General features: G+C 47.3%; 1 protein-coding gene across 4 annotated transcripts in view; it reads left to right on the top strand.

Annotated features, from left to right (window-relative positions):
- Positions 1–848: 848 nt before the first annotated feature.
- The window catches only part of TRERF1 (transcriptional regulating factor 1), a 206585-nt gene continuing 193363 nt past the window's right edge, over positions 849–14070 (top strand). The window contains exons 1-2 of one of the 4 annotated variants that reach the window (XM_067006223.1): positions 849–948; positions 1790–1875. The gene's annotated coding sequence lies outside the window, so the exon portion shown is untranslated. Of the gene's footprint in view, positions 949–1163; positions 1379–1582; positions 1876–14070 lie in introns of those variants that run through there. The other 3 variants (XM_059075641.2, XM_059075635.2, XM_067006222.1) reach the window with 3 other exon arrangements.

The raw sequence follows: 14070 nt of genomic DNA, 5'->3' as shown, positions 1-14070 counted from the left end.
CCCCTCTCCTAGGCAACCTCCCTCCCCGGCCTTCAGCGCCGCGGAGATGTCGACCCCTCCCCAGAGGGATGCAGTTCCAGCGCCGTTTGCAGCACCCCCTCCCCGCCCCCATCGGGGCGGAGGGATGGAGCCGCGCGCTTCGCGAACCTCCAAGCCCCTTCCCGGGAGCCTCAGCCTTTCTCCCAGCCCCACCGAGGCCGGGATGCAGCGGGGGGTAGGCGCAGACCGTTTCCCCGAAGCCCACCTAGACCTTGGCATCTTTGCAACCCCTTAAAAAATAAACATAAAACCCAAACCCCAGTCGTTAGATTGCAAAGCGCGTTACAATAACCGGGACGGCTACGCAGGAAACAATCCTGCACTGGTCCGGGTCTCAGGCGGCAGCTTCCCGGCCACGCCACCTTCTCCCGGGCCTCGATTTTCCGGCCTTGCCAGAGAGTCTGCCACACCCCGGGGCTGACAGGTCCCGCGCGGGGCCGCATCTTGGTCCGCGCCCCCTGCCCCATCCATGTCCAGAGTCTCGCCAGCCTACAAAAGGTGCAACCTCACGTACAGGCAAAGCACACAGATAAGGTCGGCAGCGCACGCCACGGAGGCTGCGAACAATGCGCCGGGCGGCCCGCGCCGGCCAAAGCGCGGCGCCCCGGGGGACAGGGGGCGCGGGCGGGGGCCGCGGCGGAGGACCCGCCGGCCGCGGCGCTGGACACCTTACTTCCTGCTTCCCCGCCCGCGGCCAGACCCAGCTCTGCGGAGGGATATCTCTCCCCTCCTCTGTCCCTCTCTCTCCCTTCCCCCGCCTCCCCTCCTTTTTGCTTCTGCTCCCCCCCACCCCGCCTTTCTCCTTTTGCAAGAAAATAATTTGACAGTCGATTTGCTGACAGGGGAGGAATTTGCATCCTGGATTAAAAAAAAAAAAGGCCGAGAGGAGCTTGGGAACGGTTGCTAGGGGTGGGTAATGGGTGAAAAAAGGGGGCGCCGGGGAGCGGATAAGGAGGGTTAAGGGAGGGGGCCAGGGTGGGGAGCAATGCAAAAGGTAAGGCCAGGTTACACCGACTCGGCCCCGAGTGGGCTGCGGCCGGGGGAGGGGCGAGAGATACATATGTATTTCTGTCTCCCTAGCACACCCCCTTCCCTCTAAGCGATGGCTGAGAGGCGGTGCATGCAGATGGGGAGTAAGTTTCCTGAAGGGGAGGGTGGATGCACGCGCGCGGCCCCGCGCTGCAAATTTCCACCGGGGAGGGAGAGTGGCTGGATGCAGAGTTTGGAGTTGCTTGCGGCGGAGGGCAGGAAGGGGAGCAGGGCCGGGAAAGGGGGCTGGCGGGCGCTATATCTGGGAGTAAGTTTCCAGGATCAGGAGAGCCTGCACGCTTTCTCGCTAGTAAGTTTCTGGCCGGGGAGGGCGCGTGGGGAGGAGGAGGGGTGCATGTATATAGAAGGGGGGAGGGGGGAGCAGATTTCCTGCGGGGAGGCTGAATGCATATGGAGAGTAGATTTCCTGAAGGGAGGGTGGAGGCGTAGACGGACCGAGTAAGTTTCTTGCTGGGGTGGTGGCGGAGGTGGTGGGTTGGTGCTCTGGACACCCGGAGCTTCCTACCCTGGGTTGGGGAGCACGCTGTTGCGGGGGGGAGCGTGAAGGGCCAGGTTCCCTGCTGGGGAGAGGGGCTTGCATCTGGGGAGTATGTTTCCTGGCGGAGCGATATTTGTTTACAGGCTGAGGGCAGTACTGTAAGTGAGTAGCGCTTCGAGAAGGCGGCTCTGACATAAATTAATATTGAAATTACTCCATCAGCTCTGCTCGCCCCCCCATCTCACCCCCCAAGCGAAGACTGGTCTTCTTGTCGGATTGCCCATGCACTTGTTGCAGAAACAGCCAAGGTAGGCAAAAAGCTTATTAAGTTTCATTTTTAAAAAATTAGTTGGGGGATGCTCCGTGAGAAGACGGGGGAGGGGAAGAGAAAAGTAGGGGGACAGATTAGGAGAAGTCTCCCCCCACTTCTTTACTTTCAGTATGTTAGCAGGGCCTTCTCTGCTTCCCTTCTTCCCTCTTCCCTCTGCGCTGCAGAGCATCCCAGCAAAGGGGGGAGGGGTGAGGTGGGCGCTATAATTGGCAGACCCGGCTTAAAGGGGGGGGGCTTGCAACTGAAGATTGTGTTGTTATAAAGCCTTCATTATTCCAGCCAAGAAACCGCAGGACCCTAGGGATGTGCCTTTTGGGGTTTTTGACATGATGCATATGTGTATGTATACGCTCCTGAGGGCTCTTCGAGGGCTGGGTACTACCCAGAAGTTAAAGTGGCCACCCAGATGGGAGAAATGTGTAGGGGAGTAAACCTGCCCCTTGACTCCCCAACTTCAGTTCGGGAGACTGTGAAGTTACTGCCGGTGGTCTAAAGAAGTAGATGTTAAAAAAACAGCATAAAACCACCCATTCACTGGCAGAGGCCGAGAGCACCTGGCGGGTCAGCCTCTGGCCAGCACTGGGCTGGAGCATGTGCGCCTGCCATCCTTAGGTTAAAAGAAAATGACTTCTGGTTTCTCCGTGTGCCTTCGACTGGCCCGTTAGAGCCAGCTTTGTGGAAACTCTTCCCCACACTAGACGCGGCTTTGGCAAGTGAACGTGTTGAAGCGGGTTGCTAACAGCATGGCCCCGGCTGTCTTGTGAAGTGCATGGAAGTGATGTTTAAGAATGACGGATCCAGGGATGGCTGGAGTTCTTTTAAAAAAATGCCGGCTGTTTGCACTTTTTTGCAGGCCATGGAGCAGAGCTTTAAGAAAGGAGTTTTAAGTTGTCCCAATTGGTACCAACCTTCTGCAACATAGACTGTCTCAAGAAAGCAGTCTGGTAATGGAAAGAAAATGTGGTCTTGGTGCTCGCTGCAAGGATAACAACCAGGAGTATTCAGCCCTTAACTAGTTAACCAGCCCTCTTTGCTTCTCTATGCCTCTTTTCCTGGTCCTCAGCCTACTGGTTTCTGCAGATGAGTTGTAGGTCTTGGCTGTCAGGTACCTTCATTAGGCTGGGAGCTTTACTTATTTCCTTCTTTTTTTTTTTTTCTTTAATTGAAGTATAATTGACCTAACAGCATTGTGTTAGTTTCAGTTGCATAACATAGTGATTTGATATTTTTATACATTATGAAATGATCGCCACCATAAATATGCTAGGAGTTTTTAACTTGGCCAGGATAATTTTAGCACCAGGGATTCAAACCCAGACAAGTTTAGTAGAGTCAGGGAGTGAACACTAGGCATTGTGGTTAACTGAAGTTAGTTAAGCTTTCTGCAGTGCTATAGACAGGCTCAATACTAGCAGGGGAAAAAATAGGTTTTAAAAAAGATGATCTCTTTACATGTTACTGATGGACAGTGGGTTTTTTTTTTTTTTTTCTTTCCTTTCTGTCATCAGATTTCCAGATTGAGAATTGGATTTTTGGCAGCTTGAGAGTTCAGTTAGTTGGGAATTCAATACTATTGCCACTCGTCAAATGTTCCTAACTAGGCATTCGTTAAGCAAATTAGCTATTATTTTTCCCTTGCTGAAAATCTGCTTCTGGTTGATATATATGCTGGGAAGATAAACAGAATCATTATGTGTGTTTACCCCAAGGTAGGGGAATTATTTACATGTCTACCCTCCAAGCCAAGCGTGGTCATTCAGTTTTGTTTTTTTTTTTAATTTATGAGATTTATTTTATTGTCTTTCTTTGGCCATTAATCAAGTCACAGTAGCTTTTTTTTCCTCTTCTGCTGAGAATGTTCTGTGGTAATAAAGGTTTGAAGGCCCATGAATCATAATTCATTCTTTTAAAAATATTGTCAGGATTTGATTTATAGGAATTGATACCAGGAGTGACACACCTCTTTGGGCTCCGCCCTTTTAGGCATGTCCATTTTCGCCAAAGAATTGTTTAAGAAGCCAGCTTAACATGTCAAAAAAGAGCATTTCCCTTCTGCTTTATGGGCACTGAGAAGATTAGTTTTGCAGGTTCCATAGTAAGCATGGGTCTTTTCACAGCTTGGTAAGCAGGCTTCCACATAGCAGGCATGTGGTAATATCACATAGCATTTATGTGAGCTTGCTGTGAAAACACTTGTTCTATGAACTGTGTGGAAAGTACTCAGTTTTGCCTCCATTAACCCACTTGGGCCTATGGTTTTTGTCGAGGTGGGAGCTTTCACTGTAAGAGAGGGGACAGACTAGTGTTCTTTGCTGCTTATATAATAAAATATGTGGTCACAGAAACAAGCTTACTTAAAATTCTTTTTCTCCTGCTCTGATGGGTGAATTGGTCATAATAATTGAAAGCATCAGAGGTTTTTTTTTGGGAAAGTCTGAGGATTCTCCGTAAAGTTGATTAATCAGAACATGTTAAAATTGTGTTCAGCAGTTGGCTCAGTTTACAGTATTTGTAAAATGACAAAGAACTTTTAAGGTGGTTTTATTCTCAATGCAGGAGCGCAGCGTCACTGGAAGAAAAAGTGGGGAGGGTGTCAGTGTCTAGCCATTTCTGGACTTCAGAGTTTTTATCTTAAAAACGCATGGTTTGATCTGTGAGTTCCATTCATGTCTGAAATTCTGTGAGTCAGTCTTGTGAAGAAAAGTCTCAAGAGATCTCCACAGCCTGTCTCTTCCTGGGCCAACGGCCAAATTGCCTCATGGACTTGGGTGAGTTGATTAACTTCTCTTTTTGTCTTCTCATGGAGAGAGTGGATTTACACCTTGGCATTCCAAAAAGGACGCTTGAGTGGCCTGGTAATCTTGACCGTCAAATGCAAGAAAATGCTTATGGAAGTCTGCCACCGTCTTGGAAAAAAAAAAGTGCATGGTTGAGTCCCAATTATACGTGCTAATAGAGAGTGGGGCATATAATCCCAGGCACCAAAAATAATTTCAGTTCATCTTGGAAGTTTTCCCCTCCAGCCAGCTGGTTCACCTGCCTAATTATGCCTGGTCAAGTCTAAGGTTAATTGAGCTGTTAATCCCAGGCAGAAGGGGGAGGTAGTCTTGGGAGGAGTGGGAGACCAGAAAGCCTAGTGTGGCTTTACCCACTTTCTGTGGAGAATTCACATGTGAGTAATTGGGATATGGTCGTATATTTGTGATAAGGTTCAAAATAATGATATTGTATTACTGTCACTTCTGGGATATCATATATTTCACCATGGGCACTTTTGGAGGAAAAGCTCTTGATGTTTTTATTGACTTTGAGCATTGACATGAGAAGTAAGGATCCAGACAAGTGGCTCAGACCCCAGGCAGTAGAGATTGGTGCCGATTGCTCTAAAAGCAGTTGACTTCAGCTTGTTTTATTTCTGACTTCATAAAACTGTGTGATTTAGGGAGGAGAATCAGCTGGAATCTTGTGGATTAATAATATTTCTGAATTTGCATGTTGGAGGGGAACCAATGAAATAAAAGGGAAACTAAAACATAGTTGATTTCCTTTGCGGGGAGAGGGAGACAAGAGCAGCTGGAGTCCAGATATTGGCATGTTTTTCAGCAAGGATATTGTGGCATCTTAAGGAATAACAGAGTCCTGGTAACATGAGTTTGATCCCCTGGCTCTCTTCTGGGTTAAAGAAAATACACACCAAAAAGTTTCTGTGGTGTTTTCTAAAGATGTTTAAGTTCTCAAGGCAGCTGCTTGTAGGGTCTTCTGGTTAATTGGGGTTTACTGAAGAAACATGATTTTTACTTTTTCCTCATGAAAGACATCAAGCCGGGGATGAGTGGAGTATACTGAGCTGTTGGACTGTTGGTTTAGCAACATTAAAAACATACATTTTTGACAGAGAGGAAGGGGAAAAAGAACTTGTATACCTAAATGGTCACCAAGGGCTTATAGGAGGTTAACAGTTACTTTCGTGCTGTGACTGGATCTGGTTTATTCATGCGTACGTATTGACAGCTCCTTATTGAGCACCTACTGTTTGCTAAGCACTGTGTTACCGCTCTGGGTATACACTAATAATTAAAAGACATAATCATCTTCCTCTACCCATCCCCCACCCCACCGCCTAGCCTATAGTCCAGAGGGGAGGCAGACATGTAAAGAAATATATCTTGCAAAATGTGGTAAATGCTCAGATGAAACCACAGGGAGCAGTTACTTAGTTAAAGTAGCCTAGAAAAGCCTCTCTGAGGATTGGGGGTGAGGGGAAGACAGAGAGCATCAGGCAGAGAGAGGAGGGCCTGTGTGGAAGGACTTTGGCCTTGGCCGGGCGGGGGGGGGGACTAAAAAGAGGCACAGGTGGACAAGGAGGCAGGGGGAGAGGGCAGCATGAGATGATCATGCATTACTCGGGGCCTTGGAAAGGTTTGGGTTTCATTTGAAGGGTAGTGGGAAGCCACTGGAAGTTTGCAGTGGGAAGTGACACCCCCTAACTCGTGTTTAAAGGGGGTGGCATTGGTGAAGAGGGCAGGTGTGGAATTGGGGAGTGCAATAAAAAGGCATTTGGAGCAGGCCAGGTGGGGAGGTGACAGGAGGTGAATGCAGGGGAGCAGGTGGGTGTGAGATGCTTATTAGAGGTAGAATGGGCAGGGCTTGCTGATGGATTTGGTGGAGGTTGGGGAGGAGGAATCTAATAACTGAGGTTTCTGACTGAGCAGTTGGGTAGATATGGGTGGTGCTCTTTGCTGAGATGGGGGCGAGGGAGAGTCTCGGGAAGCAGAATCAAGCGATTTCAGTTTGGACACTGCTAAGTTTGAGATGCCTGTTAGACTCAAGGTGGAGATGTTAAGCTTGCAGTCTGATATAATGTCCAGCGCTACAGGTATGGCCAGGCAGGAGATAAAAATGTGGGAACCATCAACTAAGGGGTGGTATTTAAATCCAGGAGGCTGGATGAGGTGCTCTAAGGAGTCTGTTGAGAGAAGAAAAGGCTGTGTGTGTGTGTGTGTGTGTGTGTGTGTGTGTGTGTGTGTTGGGTCGGGGTGAGTGTTAAATGTTTCATGAGTTTAAGGTCAGAAAAGTCCACTGGATTTGGCAAAATGGAAGCCATTATCAACTTTGCAAAGAACAGTTTGAATGGAGCAATGGATTGGGTGAGAGCAAGGTCCGAGGGATTGGGAGGGGAATAGGAGGTGAAGAACTGGGAGTAGCATGTGTAGACAACTTTGGGGCAAAATTTGACTGTGAAAGGGAGGCAGAGAAATGGAGGGGGAGCTGGAAGCACATGTGTGTAGAGGGAAGGGTTTTGGGGGCAGTGCTGCTGGTCTGTGTGTGCGTGATGATGGGAAAGACTAGTGGAGAGGGAGGGATTGTTCAAGAGCAATGGGTTGGGTCAGCTGAGCAAAAGCCATTGAGAAAGTCTGTGGGAAGATCTGGCCTTGGCCGGGAGGCAGGAACACTTCCTTCATGATGCCTGGAGGGAAGACCTAAGAAGAGTGAAGGTGCAGGTGAGGGAAGGGTGGGGAGCGGTGCTGGGGCACAGGTGCTGTGTCTCTCCAGGTTGAGGCCGCGCTAGCCTTGGGCAGGGGTTTGGGCTCGGGCTTTGACACCAGCCAGAGACGACAAGGGTTAAGACTGCATCAGAAAACTGTACTGCATTTTTCTGAACATTTGACTGCATTACTGAGCAGTACAAAGGAAAGACCAGATTCTTTCGCTTGGGGAAAAGAGTCTTCAGTTAAAGTAATTTGGGCCTTACAATTAGATTTATTTGAAAACTATGTTTGGGAGAAGACATCTGTGATTTGCAGCCCTGTTCAAAAGTTGGTGGGCACTGTGTTGTACGTTTTGAGCAAGGAAAAAAAAAAAAAGGCGAAAGGGCTGCTTCTACTTCAGGCCGCCTTTCACAAAAATAGGCCATAGACTGCCCTGCTTGCCCCGGTGGCCCCAACGATGGGGTCTGTATGGCAGATGCGTGGGTGAGCAGAGAGTCAGAAGACCTGGATTGGGGTCCAGCCCCGTCGTATGGCTCTGGACAAGTCAGTCTCCGAGTCTGTCTCCGCATCTGTAAAAAGAGGGTGATACCATCTGTCGCCTCTTCTCTGAGAGTTGTGAGGACTGAATCAGATAATGTACGCAAAGTGCGATGTAAACTGTAAGAAGCATGGCACACAGGCGGCAGCGAGGTGCAGTGATCTTCAGCCGGATCTCCTTTTAGATGTGAAACCTGACAACCCATGAAAAACTGCCGTCAGTTCCCTAAAGCTTCTGCTAAAAACCCCTTTCACCGTGTCCACTCTCTCTTGTTCCCTCCTTGTAGCCCCTTTCTGTTTGGGGTTTTCAAGTCCTCTGTGATTTCTTTCAGCAAAACTGGTCTTACTGCTGGAAGGCTGGCATCAGAAAAGCTGGCTGTGAAATGCCAGTCTGTATAGGTTCACACTCTGATTCCATATATAGAATTTGCGACCTGCCCACTCAAAGGTCCAAATGAACTTGGTTTGTGAACTTGGTGCAGGGGAACCTTGAACCTACCCAAGAATCCCAACTGTGGCCAAGTGGTCTTAGCAGTAATTCATTTGCCTTCCAAGTTTGTTTTGCAAATGAGAACTGTTCTATAAAGCTGAGTCTACCTTACAGTCCTTAGCCCTTAGTCTTACTGTGTATGCTGGAAAGTCATTTCTAGTTTTAAAAAGCAACCAATGTTTTTTACTAATTGGACTTTTGGCCTCTGCCTAAGAGGATGATGCTTTATTTATTTATTAAAATTAAATTTTACTATGAAAAAAGGTTAAACACACGCAAAAGCAGACAGACTAGTATAATGAACTCCGTCGTGCCCATCACCTAGATTTAGCAGTTAGTGAGATTTTGCACACCTGTGGATAAGAGGACTTCTTCCTGTATTTTTAAAATAAACACAAGTTATCAGTTTTGAGAGATCAGTGGAACCGATATCAATTTGGTTTCATAGGGAAAATAATCAACGAAAAATCAGAGAGTGAGAGAGGAAATGGGTGATGTCATTGTAATAGCCAGTGTTTACATAGCATGTTATGGGTCCAAAGCCTCTTTGGCATATCTTATTTTAACTGTCTTGCAACAACCATAGGAGGTAGATATTTTCATTTTACAGCTGAGGAAAGTGAGGCTCAAGAAGTAGAATTGAAAAAATATAAGTAAGTGATTAACCCAGAGTCACATGTCCAGTCAGCATTCAGAGCCCTAGTTTAATGCCAGAATTTGAACGGTCTCCAAATTTTGTGCACTCTCAGATAATGCTATATGGTATTCAGTAAGAGATGTGGTACAGAATATATGCAAAGGATCATGGAGACCAAGAAGATAATCTGGGAATTTGGGGCTTAGAACTCAACGACCTTAGCTGGAAATACTCAGATGATTTAAGCATGTTTTGGGCATTACATTTGTCAAAAAATTGTCTGGCTCGTGCTGGAGCACACAGCTTTAAGGATGCTTCATAATGAAAGCCCAAACTTGACTTTTAACAGATCTAGTGGCTATTCTTCATTAGCCTCCTACTCTCAGCCCTGTCCCCTCTGTGGAGCCCCTCCGTGGTCACTTCTAGAGATTGTGACCTTGAGTCTGCAGGCTCTGGCTTTGAACACATGGGACCTAGAGCAGGTTGCCACCTGGGTGAGGCTTCCTGAGGGCCCCCTAGGGTTCTTTGTCTTTACGGAGGCTATAACAGAGGCTGCTCTGAGAGCCTCTCCTCATCTTTGGGAAGCGCCCTCCAACCCAGCTTCTTTGGAAGATTTTTTAAAAAAGAAAAAGAAAAAAGAATGGAGTCGATGCCCAAGGAGTTGGTTTTTTTAAAAAATATTTTTTTAACATCTTTATTGGACTATAATTGCTTTACAATGGTGTGTTAGTTTCTGCTGTATAACAAAGTGATCAGCTATACCTATACATATGTCCCCATATCCAAGGAGTTTTAATAGGAGTGTCATTTGAGTTCCCTCTGTGGTCATCACAGTGGAAGATACCAAACTCTCTTAAAATTCAGCTGAAGGCTCTCCGTAATGAGCAGACTTGTTCACTTCTCTGTTTTAATTGGGTGAACACACATGAGCTGAGGTGCTTTCAAGGGGAGCCGGGGTAGGTAAGGTGTAGGTAAGGACATGCAGCGGCCTCTTTCCTTTTGAAGAGTCTGAGCTTCTTTAGAGACCAGCATGGAATTCCAGCAATTTCACTGTGCACATACTCATTCCTTAAGTCTTTCTTGAGGGCTCTGTGTGCCTGGTCGGGGGCCAGACTTGGGGGTGGGCTAGAGCGGGGGATGCCCTTGGGATCCTGCAGCCCTTGGCTCACAGGGCTGTTGTCATCCTGACTACTGGGCGTGTCCTTGACTCTTTCTAGACTGCCCTGGGAGGGCAGAACTGGGTCATCACTCAATTTTGCACCCCCATCACCTAGTACAGAGCCTGGCGCTAGTTAGTACAGTATAAATGCTTACAGCTCCTTTGTTGCTTTGGTTTTGCCTCTCTGGTTCTCTCCCGATCGGTTCTCGTTGGAGGGAGAAATCCGGGCCTCTCTGCCACCAGGGTCAGCTCTTGCAGCCGCTGAAGGAGACCAGACTGGAGAAATGTTTCCTTCCCCCTTGCCTTTCTGGCCTGGCAGCCTTTAGCTGGGGTGGTTTAACTCAGATGCAAATGTGGCCCCATCCCCCATCTCTTTTAATAAGTGACATTTTGTTGAATCACTTATTCAAGGCCTTATCTATATTTCTGTCTGTGCTGGCTTAGTCAAAATAGGAAAGAGTGAATATTAGATTCTTTCGCCCATCCCCTCCTCCCTCCCCTTTAAGCAACTCTACGTAAGATTCCTGATAGGGGAGGGGTGATGTGTCCTTGAAGTAGTAAAAGCTGCCTGCAGAAAAAATGTGGAGGGCTTTGACTTGTAGCGAATGCTGTTTTTCAGCAGCTGTGATTTTTCCATTTTTCTTTTTCTTTCTGTTTTGATTAGTGGAACTCATTGTGCTCCGGGGTTGGGATTGCGTTGGGGGAGGGTGCAGAGGGAACAACATTTACTGGGAGAGCTCAAGTTGGGGAGGAGGAAGGAGAGAAGGGATTTATTGAAAATATATGTCTACTTCTGCTGTGATAAAGCAGCAGGCATGTAAAAATGCAACCGGGAAATCATTATTGTGGTAATGTAGGCAGAGCTCTGCTTTCTCATTAACGGAGCTTAGCCCACGTGGAGGAGGGGGCTGCCTGGCTGCTTTGAGGGTCGGGGTATTCAATAATAGCAGAGACTCAGGGGATTGTCCCCATCCCCCAGTGCTCACCCCCTCCAGCTGCCTTCTCCTTTCTTTCTCCAGTCAGTTTGTAACCTTTTAAAAGCCGCTTGTTGGATTTCATGGTCTCCTTCCTCACCCCTGCCACCCCAAAATGCCGTGAGAACTGTTTAATTTTTAAAGTTAGATGGAATTAAAATAAATTTTCCCTTGGGGACTCGAGGAGATTTTTGGCAACACATTGTGAGTCAGAGATTGGATTATAACCCTTGCATCCCAGGGAGCATCACGAAGAGCCGATTTAGGGGCTCAGGAATTTGCATATGCCGTGGGGTACCGAAGTGAGGGTTCCACATCGCTTTAGGAGCAGTAGCTACTGCTTATAGACAGCTTACTGTGTGGCTGGCCTCGTGCAGATGTGTCAGGCATTTCACCTGCACAACAATTGTAAGAGGCAGATGTGATGCCTACTTTACACTTGAGGAAACCGAGGAAACCGAGGCTTTGAGCATTTTAGCAACGTGGTTAAGGACATTCAGGGGCTACGTAGCCCAGCTGGTCTCCAGACCTAGGACCCAAAGACTGGCTCCTGATCACTAGGCTATGCTGCCTTTAAAAACTGGCTAGTCACCTTCCTTGTACAGGTCTCTAGATTCTAGGAACTTGGGGATAATAGAGCCACCCTAAGGCCTGCCAATGACAGTTAAGGGTAGAGTCCTCAGGACAGTCATGAGAACCTTTCCTGAGCTCCTAGACAGAGCTGTCATTCTAAGAAAGGTCAAGTTTAGGGGCTCACATCTTTGGTAGAAGAGGTGAATGCCCTCCCCCCCATCCCTGCCAGGCTATGGTCCCTTTGCTGACAACTCACTTGTTCATTAGGCATTTACTGACTGCCTCCCATGTGCTGGGATTTTACCAGTGGCTAGAAGTACTAGGACAAATAAGAGAAGTTGCTCAGAATCTAGCAGAGGACTGTTACGAGGACACATATGTAAGATACACAGTGATGCCTGCCTAGAAAAAGACAAAACTTCAGAAATAGTAAGTAGGAGGGAAGTCTTCAGAGGTGGTACTTGGGTGGATTGTGTGGGTCCAGCGGGGGGCTTACAGGTAGACAAGGGAGAGGAAACAGCTGATGGCCTGGTGAGTATAAGAAACCACATACAGTCTGGCCTTACTGCAGCACCACTTCAACTTCAGGGCTTACCTGTCTAGTTTCATTTTCCATCGCCCTCGGTTGAATGCTCTCGAACGGTGCTGTCCAGCATGGTAGCCATTAGCTATTCATGGCGAGTTAAATTTAAATTAATTTAAAAATAAATAAAATTAAAAATTCAGTTCCCCAGTTGCACTAGCCATGTGTCAAGTGCCCAATAGCCACACACTGCCAGTGGCTGCCATATTGGAGAGCGTAAATGTAGAACATTTCCATTAGTGCAGAAGTTCTGTCAGATAGCACTGCTCACAAACTTTGCTCTGAGGTGTTTTTCAGTATGGAATGTTCCTTCCATTGCCCCTCACCTGGCTCACTCCCACTTCCTCCAGAGGCCTTCCCTAAGCAGCCCGGCTGGGCTTCCATCCCACCCACTGTCCATCTCGACTGCAATGCTCCCTTTCTGTGTCTGTCTCCCCAGCATGACTTTCAGCTTCTTTTTTTAAAACATCTTTATTGGAGTATAATTGCTTTACAATGGTGTGTTAGTTTCTGCTTTATAACAAAGTGAATCAGTTGTACATATACATATGTTCCCATACCTCTTCCCTCTTGCGTCTCCCTCCCTCCCACCATCCCTATCCCACCCCTCTGGGTAGTCACAAACCACCGAGCTGATCTCCCTGTGCTATGTGGCTGCTTCCCACTAGCTATCCACCCTACGTTTGGTAGTGTATATATGTCCATGCCACTCTCTCACTTTGTCACAGCTTACCCTTCCCCCTCCCCATATCCTCAAGTCCATGCTCTAGTAGGTCTGTGTCTTTATTCCCGTCTTACCCATAGGTTCTTCATGACCTTTTTTTTTTCTTAGATTCCATATATATGTGTTAGCATACGGTATTTGTTTTTCTCTTTCTGACTTACTTCACTCTGTATGACAGACTCTAGGTCCAGCCACCTCACTACAAATAACTCAATTTCATTTCTTTTTATGGCTGAGTAATATTCCATTGTATATATGTGCCACATCTTTATCCATTCATCTCTTGATGGACACTTAGGTTGCTTCCATGTCCTGGCTATTGTAAATAGAGCTGCAATGAACATATTGGTACATGACTCTTTTTGAATTATGGTTTGTTCAGGGTATATGCCCAGTAGTGGGATTGCTGGGTCGTATGGTAGTTCTATTTGTAGTTTTTAAAGGAATCTCCATACTGTTCTCCATAGTGGTTGTATTGATTTACATTCCCACCAACAGTGCAAGAGTGTTCCCTTTTCTCCACACCCTCTCCAGCATTTATTGTTTCTAGATATTTTGATGATGGCCATTCTGACCAGTGTGAGATGATGTCTCATTGTAGTTTTTTTTTTAAATTTTATTTATTTATTTATTTATTTATTTATTTTTGGCTGTGTTGGGTCTTGATTTCTCTGCGAGGGCTTTCTCTAGTTGTGGCGAGCAGGGGCCACTCTTCATCGTGGTGCGTGGGCCTCTCACTGTCATGGCCTCTCTTGTTGCGGAGCACAGGCTCCGAGATGCGCAGGCTCAGTAGGTGTGCCTCACGGGCCCAGTTGCTCCGTGGCCTGTGGGATCTTCCCAGACCAGGGCTCGAACCCATGTCCCCTGCATTGGCAGGCAGATTCTCAACCACTGCGCCACCAGGGAAGTCCCTCAATGTAGTTTTGATTTGCATTTATCTAATGATTAATCATGTTGAGCATTCTTTCATGTGTTTGTTGGCAATCTGTATATCTTCTTTGGAGAA

The sequence above is a fragment of the Kogia breviceps genome, chromosome 10, assembly GCF_026419965.1.
Source record: "Kogia breviceps isolate mKogBre1 chromosome 10, mKogBre1 haplotype 1, whole genome shotgun sequence".
In the NCBI taxonomy this organism is placed as follows: Eukaryota; Metazoa; Chordata; class Mammalia; order Artiodactyla; family Physeteridae; genus Kogia; species Kogia breviceps.
The sequence above is the reverse complement of the archived record's forward strand: the minus strand, read 5'-3'. Positions and strand labels throughout refer to the sequence as shown.